The 14,146-nt window shown below is 39.6% G+C and overlaps 1 protein-coding gene across 17 annotated transcripts in view; it reads left to right on the top strand.

Annotated features, from left to right (window-relative positions):
* CELF2 (CUGBP Elav-like family member 2) overlaps positions 1–14,146 on the top strand; it is a 547,482-nt gene that overhangs the window by 508,715 nt on the left and 24,621 nt on the right. The window lies entirely within an intron of this gene.

A 14,146-nucleotide genomic window follows, 5' to 3' on the forward strand; every position in this document is an offset into this window, starting at 1 on the left:
TACAGAAGTGATATCAGATGCACAAGGAATACACAGCCAGATTCTGACTTCATTACACTAAACAGAAGCCAGATTTATGGGGGGAAAAGGGACAGGATAAGAGGTGGCGGTACCTCCATCACCACCATGTGGACTTCCAGCCATGCATGTCTGATGTCTGCAAAACCTTAGAGACAAACTGGGGCAAATTCAGACTTAGGTAACACTTCAGGATCACCAGAATCCACAGAGAGAAATATTGATTCAGTGTAGTTACTCTGGGTTTACAGTGATGTAGCTGAGTAGTGAATCCGGCCACTTATTGTTACATAAAGGCTGTAGGGTGTAATTATTTGCATCATAAAGTGTGTTTATTGCTGTTCTAAAAAACATTCATATTATTTTTAGACACCACTAAAGAACATTTGTGTTTAATCTTGTTTAAGTGTGTATTTATCCCCCATGAAAAAGTAATTCATGGCAAATGGTTTGAGCTCATCAGTAAGGAAAACAGTCTTCACTGCACAGTAGAACTGGGACCGTGTGGTGCTGGGTGTTAGCGCTGTCCAGGGCTCCCATTATATTACAGTTTTATTGTTTGTTTGCGACAGAGGTTAAATGGAAAGAAGCTTGGCTAATACTAAGTTTGCGCAGAATTTCCTGGTTTGTGGCATGAGCCTCATCTCTACCTAAAAATAATGTTCATTAGCAACATCTCTGAGAAGCAGATTGGGTGAAAATAATTTTGACTTGCTGATGTATTTCTTTCAAACTTGAACAATCTCTTCCCTCTGTCCTGGTGCTGGAACTTAACACTTTGCAAAAGGCTATTCCCAGTGTCAGTGTTTCCATGTTACAGCTGTCTAAATGCCAGCTATCTATAGAAGCAGAAATGTTGCATTTCATGCATGCTCTGTGATATCTCTGCAGTTTAGCTGATAAATGTTTGAGCAGCCTTGTTCTTCCAAGACACACAAAACATATCTTGACCCATACTGACAAGATTTCTCAGGGCAACTCAGTGCACTGCACTGTGGTGCAGGGGGGCTGGAAATTAACTCCCTTTTTTCTTTGCTGCTCTGCTGCAAAGTGGCACCAGAATGTTCCTGTCACGCACTTTGTTTTGCCATGTACACACAGAACTTGGATTCAACCTTAAGGCCCACATTTCTCTCTTTCCCTCTCCAACACAGTCTTCTTATCCAGCCTGTCTGACCTGCTGTTCCCTTTTAACCTGATCTTGAGGCTCCTTGAGTACCTAGAAGGTTGTTTTATCTGATGTCCAGGTCTGCAGAGGCCCGTGGTAGACAGCTGCTTCCACTGGGCTGGGCAGATATATCTTTGGGGTAACTAGAGCTTCCTATTGCTCAGGTGGTATGGTAGAGCAGATACCAAGGGTTTTTCCAAAGAGATTAATGATTTTGGCTAGCACATTGAACTTGTGTTATTTTCAAAAAATTCTGGACCTTTACCCTTTCAAATAGTGTGTTCAGAATACCAGTTGTCTTTGAAAGTCTTATAGATGGCATCTGTACACAAGTGTTTCTAATATTAGGCAGCTTGAAAAATCTCTAGTAGGTCCACTGACCTATTTATGTTGCACAACCAACCTAAAATCCAGCCTTGTTAAAATGTTCTTCAGTTTAACCTTCCTTATCTGGTTCCACATTCTCCACCCTATTACAGATTTTGTAAACCTGAATAATATCTTCAATGATTCTTCTCTGCTCCATGGAAAATGAATTTAGTTTGATAAAGCTTTTCATAGTAGCTCAAAGTGTTTCCACTAAAACTTGAAATATGTTGGCAGAAAACATTTAAGTCTGCCTTTCAATGTGTGGATGTTTGGAGGCCTTAAGGGTATTTTTTTGGTCTAGTTTTCCTTTAAAAAAACACTTCAGTTGTTGTGTTTCATAAGTGTAAATTATTTTGTCTGATTTCAAAGCCTGTGCTAAGCCCAGGAAGAAATGTTTGTGTCTCTCCAGATAATGCATTAAATTAATATTTCTTAGTTGAGAAAAACAGCCCAAATTTGGGGCAGTGCAAAGGTAGATGCTTAATCCTTTTCTTGCTGTTGTTAAAGGCAAAATACTGCCTTTAACAGAATGGAGATGGGCATAAGTGTGTACTTCCAGTATGCCTTGAACCATGGCAGCCACGTAAATCATATCCATGTTTCTACCCAGATATCTCTCCCCTGAAGATCTTCCCTGAATCAATCTTTGACCAAGAGCTCTTGTTCTGTCCTTTGTAAACATGTGTCATAAGGGCCCAAAAGATGGTTGTTTCAGTTAGAATTCAACATGAAGGTTAATTTACATAGATAAGGTTTAGGAACCGTCAGTGCACCATGCTAGTACAGAGGAGACAGTGGTCAGGCCAACTTCAGTGCATTGGCCACACAGAAAAATAGGCCATGAAGTGAGGAGCCAGCAGGACAGCTGATATTTGAGGCTTTCCAAACAAATTAAACTCCAATGATCTTTCTCTCATACATTCTGACTAAATAGTTTTGACCACAAGAGAGTCTAAGGACACTCATTCTCCTCCATGTGCTAAAGAGTTTCTCTTAAGCTTGAAAGAGTATTCATTCAGAAAGAACAGAGACAATGCAATCCCCCAAACTATTAATTTTTTTATAATTGTAAATTTATAATTTCAATTTTGCATACCCATGGAAGTGTCTCCCTACAGCATTGTTAGAAATTATTTTTTAAAAGCCTTTGCTTAAAAAAACATGAAAGATTAAGCTTTCATTTTAGTAAAAATCCCGTCAGGCAATAAATAGGTTCTTTTGTCTCTTGGCCCTGGAAAAAAAATTAAAATGGTTTAAATTGCCTATGGTTAAAGTAACTGTTTCTTGCAATTATCAGATGGTAGTGAATAAAAATTAAAATGAAATCATGAAAGACTAAAAACCAGGTAAATGCATATTTGTCTTTCACAAGTTTCTCATGGGTCTTTTGAAGACTCATTTAATCATCTTTCTTGTCTTTTATTTTGATATGATAATTGTTTCCTTTATTTACTTTAATCACCTCTATTTAGTTAATTAATTCTTCACTTTATTTCCATTTCACTTGCTTAGGATACTTTTTCTGTTTTAAAGACAGGTACCAGTAGCATTTCATACTGTTTTAAAGGCAGGTACCTGTAGTATTCCATAACACAAGGATTTGGGCTGGGGTAGCTTTTACCTGACTCTAGGTTTGTCTCATCCAATTTGTCTCAGTTCCCTTTGGGTGGGGACCTGGATGTTTGCATTTCTTGTTAACTGGGAGAGGATTTTGGAGGGACTACCTCAGCTGTAGGTATCCACACTGCAAATATCCCAGTTTGGGCAGGATGAATCCCAGCTAGTGTCAGGAACCTTATTCTCTCCTCCAGAGACTATCCGTGACACATCCTGTAAATGGATCGCCAAGCAAAGAGCTCACAGGGAGGCTGCTATTCCAGGGCCTGGAGAGATTAGAGATTCATTCAGGGTTCGTTCAGTGGGTGGTGGGAATGCCTGGAGGTGAGTGTGAAGGAGGGACATATAAGCTCAAGATCAAAGTATCTGTCTCTAACACTGTCTGACATTTAATTTCCCTCAGTTGACCCACTACCCTAATTTTCCCTAGGGTAATAATGTGTATTCTGACTGTCCTGGGTGGTACAAGGCTAATACAGCACTGTAAAATGTGGACCACTCAGAGCAGGTTGGGGAAAGCCATGCCCAGTGAAGGTCTGAGTATCTCCACGGATGGAGATTCCACAGCTACTGTGAGCTTATTTCAATTTTGTTTCTTCAAATTCACACATAAATGTTTTTTTCAGTAACCACTAGGAAAGCCCTACTATGTGTAAATGAAGAGACGAAACATCTAATTATATATACAAATTTATCTGCATGAACATACACAATATAATTTCTGAGCTGTGGGGGGATAGAATTGCTAAACCAGAAGCTAATTCAGTTTCAGACTTAGGAGCCTTCATTTTCCATGAAATTTTCATGATTATTTGATTCTCTAAACTATTATTTATTCACACAGCTGAACTAGCTATTCATGCTTCAGTAAAAAACTCTTTAGGTTTATCTGCTATGTAAACCTGAGAGGAAATATTTTGGAAAAAAAAATACTGATAGGGTAGAAAGTGAGAAAGTGAGACTTTTTTCCTTTAATGACCTCTTAAAATCCAGCACCTCTTTTGTCATAGTATATCAGTATTCAGCCATTAACTCTTAATGTTTAAGAAAAGAATTTCTCCTAAGCACAAAGGTCTAAAAATACTCATTTTCAGACAGATGCTGACATTGAAGAATAACAGTCCCTAAAAAAGGAAGACTGTGAAGTATAGAATAAACCGAAAAAGAAAAAAGATTACACTGCCTTTCCTGTAAGAATTAATTCATTCTTTCCCTCTGCTCAAAGCAGAGAATTATAACTTATAGCTATCATCCGTGGCTCGTTATTTTCTCTGCCCCCTAATCTAGTATGAAGATTGTTAGTTGAAGGTGTTCATGTTGTGAGCACAATTGTTGAAAAGGTAGAGTTTTTACAGAATATACAAGATGCTTCAGCTGAGAAGCAGTGAAGAATGTTCAAATATCCATTCTTAGAAGATTTGCTTTTTGTTCGCTTCAGTACAATACATTTTTCTCCAATCAGTGGCGCAAGGCTGCCACTGTGACATTTTGTTAGAGGCCAGTACACCCACTGAGATAGTTGTGATTTGCTTCCAGGATGATCCAAAAATAACCCTACCAGTAGGTGTGTAGGAAGGTCTGACAGTTTGCTAAAGACTGAATTGAAGTAATGTTTCATGTAGGAAAAGATCGGTTTAAAATGCAGAATGGCACTTGTCATTCTGCAGTACAAATTGATTATTTTTGTGCTATTTCATGTGGAATTAATGCATGTTCCATTATTGTAAAATCATTTAAAATAAGCTTTATTAGTTTTGAAGAACATAGAAAACTTCCCTAGTATCATTTTCACTGTTTTTAGGATAAAGATACAGTTGATAAAAATAAGATATAGCTTAAATAAATATTTTAAAATACAGTGTATGTACAGTACACACACTTAAACAACACAAGCGTGTGGTTTTAAATTTTGTATTTAAGTCTAGTTATATAATTAGCATTGTTGCCTTAGTGCTTGGAGGACAGAGAATTTCAATGCCTTAACCCTGATCTCAGCACCAATATTGTAAAAGAATATGTTTTCAAGGAAGCTATGGAAGAAAATCTTGCCTTAGCACACCCACTTCCCTGTGCCTGTTATTGGACTGCATAGTTCAAGGAGATTTGTGACAGGACAAGTATATTTCTGAACTGTTGTGTGTCAGCTGATCTTATCCACATGGTGTTAAGTTTCTGAGTCTGTGGTTAGGCTCCTAAATAAGTGAATTGATTTTGACCACTCTTAGTGCCCAGAGATTATGCTGCTTCCTGGAGAGATATATTGGTACTAAGCCCATCTGATAATTAGGTCACCATTAAGCAGGCATGCAAGCACAAGTTGGAGCCAAAAATATGTATTTTGACCTATATTTGTATTTTTAATAATGCTTCAAGATGTCTTAAATAATTAAAGACGAATAGAGTGGGAATTGTGGCTAAGAATCTCCCAGAGTCCCAGTACAGTAAAAGAAGAGGTGATGGATTCATATGGAGCCCCCCTGGAACAGCATTGTCTCTCCCTGATCTCCTCATTGGAAAAATGAGCCAGTGATAACCTGAAGGATGCTGATGGCAGCAGACAGGCCATCAGTTTGCTGGGACGACCTGGTTGCACATTGGTCCCTTAAAATGTAACAGGTCTTTGTACATTCTCCTCTCAGAAGGGTTTCTGAGTAGGTGCAGCAGTGCAGCCTGAAGGATCTCAGGGAGGTTCAGGCACTGAATGGGCTCAGGGTGGGCAGAACTGCTTTGTGAAGCAGTGTGAGGCTGCCTGACAACTGCAGAAGTCATTTTGGCAAAGCTTCTTATCTGTTTTAGAATCAACATTATCAATTTATGAATTTTTGTCACAGAAATCTCCAGGTGTTTCCTCAGAATTCCATAAATACCAAAGGACAGAAACATGTGGATATTTTCAGTCAAGCATTGTGCTAGTTAATTCTTTTAGGTTTGTTTTTTTCTTTTAGGAAGCAGCAGACAGTACTAAACCATGGATTAGTAGGATCTAATTCAACAGGAGACATGTTTGTTTTTTAAACATTATTACATTATCATCTTCCTAAAGTATTAAATCCATTGCCTTAGCACATTTCAGGATTTACTTTCCTTGCAGTATACAAATAACACGTATAATACATTATATTTTGTAAGCGTCTCTCTACCCCACTCTTAATCTCTATTTCAAGCTACAAGAATCCCAGTTTGTAAAAAGGAGCTGTTTTTCTTTCTGTTGGAAGCACTATTCGAAGTTCATTCAGGGTTGCTTTCTACTAAAGAAAGATGATAGTATCAGCTTGCCTACACAGGTAGATATGTGAGCTTACATGTAATATATCCTACAAGAAGTTACAAACCCAGATAATGCTGCAGTTCATAATACCCTGGAAATAATGTAAATCTTAGAAAAACTCATGCATTTGAAGGAGCTTTCAACTACTGCCAACACTGTTCCTTCAATTGTACTGGATTGTGCATGTGTCCATGGATACTCCTGGTCTGTTTCCCTAAGGCAGAATAATTAGAATTAATAGTAAAAAAATAATAATATAAAAAAACCTTATTTTTAGTCTATTTATTAATGTCTTAACCTAATTGTTTCAACATTCTCTCAAAAGAATTAGTTGCTCAAATATGTGGCTACTGAATTATTTTATGCAATGGCCAAACAAAAATATCTCCAACAACTGCATGTGTTTAAAACCAAGTAAAGTAAATCCTCAACTGCCTTTGCTGTTTGCAGAACAAAAATGTGCAATATGGATGAAAAGAACTAGTGTCACAGTGAACTAAATATGACTTTACAAATGTTCTGCAAAGGACCTGGCTGAGTAATTTTACATGAGGCAAGATAATCCTTGAGTTCTGCAGCTCCCAGGGGTGAACAACTGCATTTTGTGGATGTGCTATTGCAATAAGGCTGTGCTTGCACACCCCACTTAGAAACACATCTGCCATGGAAATAATTGCACCTTCAGGATTCATAACTCCTTTGCAAACTCAAATTTTCAATATATAGTTTAGCTCATCTCTATTCTAAAATACCATGGATAGGACTCCTAACTGTCTGAAGGAAACAAGTCTTTCAGAAATATCTTGTTGCAATGGAAAGACAAACACTTCCCAAGGACTGTTTACCTGATCTTAAGACAGATATATGAGAGAGTTGAAAAAGAAGATGAATCAGACCATCCTCTCCTGTGTACTAGAATCTGAATTGGCATATATGCATGTGGTAAGCACTTGTAGAACAAAAACATTGCTTACTTTGAATGATAGCCTTGGACTCTGCTGACACTCGTTTTTTTCCTTTTTGTTTAATGGAGAGATGCTACTGCGTGTTGTTTGTCAATGCTTAGGGCTGAAAGTGTGTCAAATATGTTGTAGGCACACCAGGAGCAGTGTGAAGGAACCTGTACTCCAGGCGGGAGACCCTGGCCTCAAGTAGAGCCTTCTTGATTTTAGGTCAGAAATTCTTTGGAAAGTGATTTATAAGTGGCTGTATTCTGAAGTGGCTCCACATGGAGGTCATTTCAGCATCAGGGCATGCGTCTCGGAACAATAGCCTGCTCCAAATTGTGTGAGATAGCTGTAATAAACATGAGAGCACAGCTGGAAGTTCCCTGTAGAAATGGCTTTGATGCGAACTCAGTGGTGCTTCAATGAGCACAGCCACAGCCCTTGGCCCCACCGAGTAAAACAGAGTCGTAAGTGCTCAGTAATTCTTCTTTGTTTCCTTCATATTGTGGTGATTCATTTTGGTTCGATTTCAGTTAGAGTTGCAAATATCTGATGGTCAGCTATGAAGTTTAACTCAAGCCAGTCCACTGTGCATTATTATTATATTCCCGAGCCTCCCTAAAGTACTTCCCACCCAAAACCAAAGGCGATTCATCATTGTGGTGTGCTAGGGAGAATGCACAACGTTGCAGGCACAGTATTGAGGTACAATTTGTAGTTTACTCTAGAGGTGGATGGTCTTCATTGAGCAATGCATTTCAACAAAACAGAAGCATCAGTGTGGAATTGGCCCAGAATATTAACTTGCTTTTTACTCTCTCTCTCTCTCTCCATCTTCAAAATCTCATAGGAAAATGTGCCCTTAAACACCAAGATTCACAAAACCAGCCTAGATTCACAATCAATAAACCCTTGTTTGTTAAAATCCCTTCTGCTAGATAGATAGGTTTGGAGGAAAGTTAGGGAACAGAGGACTAGAAAACTACAAAAATAACCAGCTAATAAGTTTGTCTGCCATACCTGTAGTACTTTCATATGCTCTGTTTTCTCCTCCTTCTTTGCACTGCTGTGGAAGGTCTGTGGTGTAGACACTGTAATTTCATGACAATCATAAATGTCAAGTTAGGTGTTAACATAAATAAGTGATTAAAGTGAGTGTCCCTGATTTTCACTTCTCCCAAGCTTTCTTAGCTCTCAAAAACCCATGCAGTGCTGAATAGTATGGATTTATGAGCCTAAAGTTATTCTTCCATTGTTGAAGACCTTGGCTTCTGAATTTGCAAAGAATTTGAATTAATTGGTTCACCTCTTCATGTTTTCTGGTTTTTTCATTCTTGTATAAGTCAATGTTCACAAAGGACTTTGTAAAATATAAAGCTGTTTGCAGCAAGCCAGAACCAGAAGGATCACCATGGGGAAAGACTCCTTCCTCTCCTCTTCCTCTCACTTCTCTGTCATGTTTGCTCTCATTTGCACATGCATGCACACAGTTTTAAAAAAAGACCAGATGTTGAGTGCATGGCTCTCTCCCTTCCTCCTTTGCTCACTGCTGCTTTTCTTTCCCTGTTCCTTGAGAAGATACGGACAATCTTTCATGGGCACAGTTCACCTGTGAGTAATGAAGAAGCAGAGGGACACTGACTTATTAGAGAAAGGCTGTAATATTGGTATATGTCTTTCTATATTGTCATTCTTGTTTCCCCTGACTCTTTCCTGCTCTCTTGCTTTTCTGGTGCTCTTTCCCTGGAGTGCATCTGTCACTTTTATTTTATCCTATCCAAGAGCAGAGCACTTAAAAGCAGAGCACTTAAACTTACTAGAATCTTCCTTTTTGACATGTCAGACAGCACTTCCAAGATACCAGTAAATGTGCAAGTTTTTACTTCTTTCTCCATACCAATGGCAATGTGTTTGTCAGAGGACCTTATGGAAAATACACCTCTCCAGACCAGGAAAATCTATCTCACCTTTGCCAAAATTTGCCCTGAGGAATAGCGCCTGCTAGCAACAGGGACAACACCACTTTGTGCGAGGGTGAATACTTCGATTGGCTGGAGATCACTGCAAAGGACAGACAATTTAATGCCAGTCACACATGCTAGTTAAATTAGAATACTTATGAGCCTTAGTGAAAGGCCAACTACATCTTCTTCTAGCAAAAATATTAAAATGTCCCTGTTTTTCCCCCTCCCCCTCTAGATTCTCCATAAGAATAAATTAAAACTTGGAGGTGTGGTTATTATCACAGAATAATTAGACCCCATGGGATTAGAGACACTCAACGTTTTCTAATGCCTCTGGGTTGTGATTATCTAATAATGATGATGCCTCTATCATTGCTTAATTATTCTTCCCCTTTAAAGTGTTCCTTCTGCAGTCAGAGCCCATAGAATGTGCTCATTTTAGCCAGAAACACCACTGCAATTTCCTGAGAGCAATGTCACATGGACACCATGATTGACTTGCCTACTTCTCCCCCACACCATGTTTATAATTCTCATTTCATAAGCTCCAGCATTACTATATTTGAATCATTCCCCTTTTCTATAAGACATTTCATTTGTGTGTTTAGGAGAAAACTCTGGGGCCTCCATCTCTTCAAAACAACCAGTTGGTGTCAGTGCTACATAAAGAGAACACACCTTAATCGATTGACCTTAAATGTATAAGATCAGATCTGTCCAGAATCCCTCCTAATTCCAGGTTGGACTCCCAGCTACATGCCATTCATCTCTGTTTGAGAGAGTACCACCCCCAAACTAAGATATTATAAACCAAATTCGGGAGCTTTGCACAGACTTTGTCCAACACAACTAAACTTTGCCCAATATCTTTAGTCTTTCAGTCAGGCCAGCAGGTGTTCCTCATGTTTAGATATAGTTCTCAAGACACAGTTCCAAACATCATTGGTTTTTGCAACAAAAGATTAGAAAGAAAACGGAGAACGCAGCCTTAATCTGATTATCCTTAAATCCAGTGTTGTCTCTTAGCTTTATTATCCCTCTTGGACTAAGAAAGGGACAAAGGCATATTTTGTTTACCCAAGAGATTTTGTCTACTAAACAAAGATTTTAAATTCAGCTGGCTAAAATTAAGAAATAAAGATTTCTACTTTGGGTTTAATATTTCTTTTTCTTTTGTCCTTATAATTCTCTTATAAACTTACAATTTTTTTCTGTCACTGACTGAGGAGCTGTTAGAAATATTGTTTTGTCTTTTCTTTTTTTTACTGCCTTTACTGTCTTCATATAATTTCTTTATATCCTTTCTTTACGTTCTTCTACTGTGATTTTATTTTCTGTTGCACACTGCTGAATCTAAGAGGAATCTAAGACCTCAAGGCAAAACCCAAGGTCAGAACTTCCTTTTGTTAGATGCAGATTGGGCCCTGGAAACCTTGGCCACACAGTGTAGTTGTGGCAGCCTAGAATCAAAACCCCAGATGAGAATTAAGTGGAATATTCAATGTCAACCTCTGTTTCTGTAAACAGACCCAAGAACAGAAACCAGTTCTACTGTTCAGTTTTCAACACATCTTCATTCTTCAGCCTTCTTTCATTCTGTCTTAGTGTGAGCTGACTTTCTCTACTTTTCTCCTACAATGCTCTAATTCCCATAGAATAATTGAGGTTGGAAGGTCAGTCGGGATGTCTGTAGCCCAACTCCCTGCTCCTGTGAGATCAGGTTGCTCAGGGCTTGATCCAAAGCAGTCTTAAAAATGTCCAAGGACATGGACGGAGCAGTCTGGGTAATCTGTTTCAGTGCTTGACAATCCTCACAGTATAAATGTTTTTAATTCTATCTGAACTGAACCTCCCTTGTTTCAATGTACTTCTCCTCTTCCCACCATGTACTATTGCTCTATCTAGTAGATGGTAGACCTCCTTTTAAGCACTGGGAGGCTGCTTTAGCTTCACCTGGAGCCATGTCTTCTCCAGCCTGAACAAGCCCAGCTCGTTACAGGATGAGTGCTGGAGCCCCTGACCACCTTGCTGGCCTTCCACTGAACTTCCTCCACCTGATCAATGTTCTCCTTGCAATAAGGAGCCCAAATCTGCACGTAGTATTTAGATGTGATTTAACAAGCTCTGAGTAAAGAGGAAACTTGGATCTCCTGGCTCATCTCATATTCCACAGTCCAGGATGCTGTTTGCTTTCTTTGCTGCCAGTGCATGCTGTTGGCTCATGTCACCTCCCACCAAGACTCCCACAGGTCCTTTTCAGTACAGCTTCTACCCAGCCCATCCATCCCCTGCTGTGTTATTGAAAGGAATTATTCCTCCCCAGGTGCAGGACTTTGCATCTATCCTTATTAAATTTCATAAGGTTCATGTTGCCCAGTTCTGCCCATCTGAATCCCTCTGAATGGCAGCTATTTAGTCAGCACCAGTGTAAGTCAGATCCATTTTATCTGGCCCTTGGAGTCAGTGAGCTTAGGAAGGCAGCAGAAAACCAAAAATACACCCAAATTTGGTATGAGGAAGAGGATTCTGGACTTAGACAACTGCCAATGAAGATCTGACATGAGTGTCTCCCAAAAGAGAACATGTTTTCTCTTCAACTTCTCATGCTTAAAGTCACAGAGATGCTGAACCTAAAATTTGTGGGCAATATTGATCCCTGCTGCACTACTACTTCGTCTTAACTGGAGCAAAAGAAGTACTTTGAACACCGAGTTATTTAAACTCTCCATTAAGTAAAACAACAATAACAAAGTTGAGCCTCACAGGTGAGTGGTGATAAGAAAGTGGCTGATACCAGAGTAAACACTGAGCTTCCTGTTGTGCCATGCATTTGTAGTGACAGGCAATTGTGAAGTGTAACCAAGGGCTGCCTAAAGCAAAGCTGTCAGCAGGGCTGACACAGTTACAATAGTGGATCTCTGTGTGCAAAGTCCTAGCATAGTTAAGCCAGTCTTGGAGCTGCCCTGAAGCCCTGCAGCACCAGAAGTCTGGTTCTCCTCCAGAAACATTATAGCTGTTCTTCACATGGATGGGGTTGGCAAGGTGTACAGCAACTCTCCATGCCTGCAAAGACCTGAAGCTGCCCTTGCTTTTCTTTGCCCATTCTCTCTGTTAGTCCTGCCCTGAAACCAAAATAATGTTTCCAATAAGAAACTTCACTTAAAATGTTTGTAGTGCCTCATGTGCTTAATATCTTACTCCAAGACTTGCAGTTTGTTTATCATTTCCAGACAGTATGCCCATGTTGGAAGAGGAGGAAGGGAACAGGACAAGGTGGAGAGGAATGGAGAAGTGCACAGTTTACACTGCCCATAAATAGTGCCAAGCTAGCACATATAGCAGGGAGTTTCCTTACAAGAGATTTGGGGGTTTTTTGTGGTATAGGACTTTGCTGAGAAGTCATTGGAATTCTTTTTTTACTTAGATATTTACCAAAAAAATTAAGGAAAGAATGAGGTTGACTACACACTGCAAACCACGTCTCTCCTAAATCATAGTGGCACGTGTGTGATTGTGCAACACTGAGAGGGTGGCTTATCTAGTACTTCGTCCTCAGGCAGCCCTACCAGACCCTGACCTCCACTGAGGGAAGAGGATTCCTGAAGATGATCAGAGGGCTGCAGCACCTCTCCTATGAGGAAAGGCTGAGGGAGTTAGGGTTGTTCAGCCTGGAGAAGAGAAGGCTCTGGGGAGACTATTGCAGCCTTTCAGTACTTAAAGTGGGCCTGCAAGAAAGATCATGACAAACCTTTTAGCAGAGTCTGTAGAAATAGGACAAGGGGCGATGCTTTTAAACTAAAAGAGGGTAGATTTAGACTATATACAAGGAAGAAGTTTTTGTTTTGAGGGTGGTGAGCCACTGGCACAGGTTGCCCAGAGAGGTGGTGGATGCCATATCCCTGTGAACAGTCATAGTCAGGTTGGACGGGGCTTTGAGCAACCTGCTCTAGTTGAAGATCACTCACTGCTCATCTTTAAAGATGCCTTCCAATTTAAACCATTCTGTGATTCAATTATTCATTTTATAAATTTCCCCTGAGACATGAGAGGGGTGGGATTTGCCCAAGGCTGTACCACAGACAAACACAGGTCTGTGGTTTCAGTATACCAAGGAGCTCTACCAAGGGCACTCCTTGGTCTGAGGTGCAGGAAGTGAATAGGCCTGACAAAAATGTGCCTGTGCCTCCAAGATACACCCTTCTATGAGACAAGGCAGCAACTGTGAAGAAGCAGAAAGTCTTGCAACAAAAATCATAGCGATTGCTTTATCCAGGGCAGCACAAGAAGTTTGAGGGAAAACTGGAAAAGGCATCAGTAGCATCTGGTAGTTGAGCTCATCTGCATGCTCTTTAGGGCAATTCAGTCCAACCTGAAATAGAAATCTAAATGTAGGGTGTCTGAATTGGAGGTCTTTAAATCTCAGAGACAGTCTAGTTTTTACTAGACTAGCTTAAACTAACAACAAGGCTGCCAAAGGTGGGGAAATTAATTCCATCCACAGTGTGTGTAGCAAAGCCAAAGAAATATTTACACATCATTGCCTTTCCTAGATGCTGTTACCCTGAATCTAGTTTTCCAGCTGTAGCAAATCCAGGTGATGTAAATCATTATGACTCTATTGACATAAGCTAGCCAAAAGAATGGCCAAAAGTTTCTATGCTGATTCCTGTTGTTTTTCTAGGTTGGCATAGTTTTAAGAATTGTGTTGAAGTGTTATTTAAATTAAATTTTAAAAGAGAAATGGCTCATTGCTAGTTCATATTTTGTTTAAAAAAAAAAAAAATTTCGCTGACCT

The sequence above is a fragment of the Corvus kubaryi genome, unplaced genomic scaffold (genome assembly GCF_017639235.1).
Source record: "Corvus kubaryi isolate FWS band 111438036 unplaced genomic scaffold, C.kubaryi_AGA036_p1.0 135, whole genome shotgun sequence".
Taxonomy (NCBI): domain Eukaryota; kingdom Metazoa; phylum Chordata; class Aves; order Passeriformes; family Corvidae; genus Corvus; species Corvus kubaryi.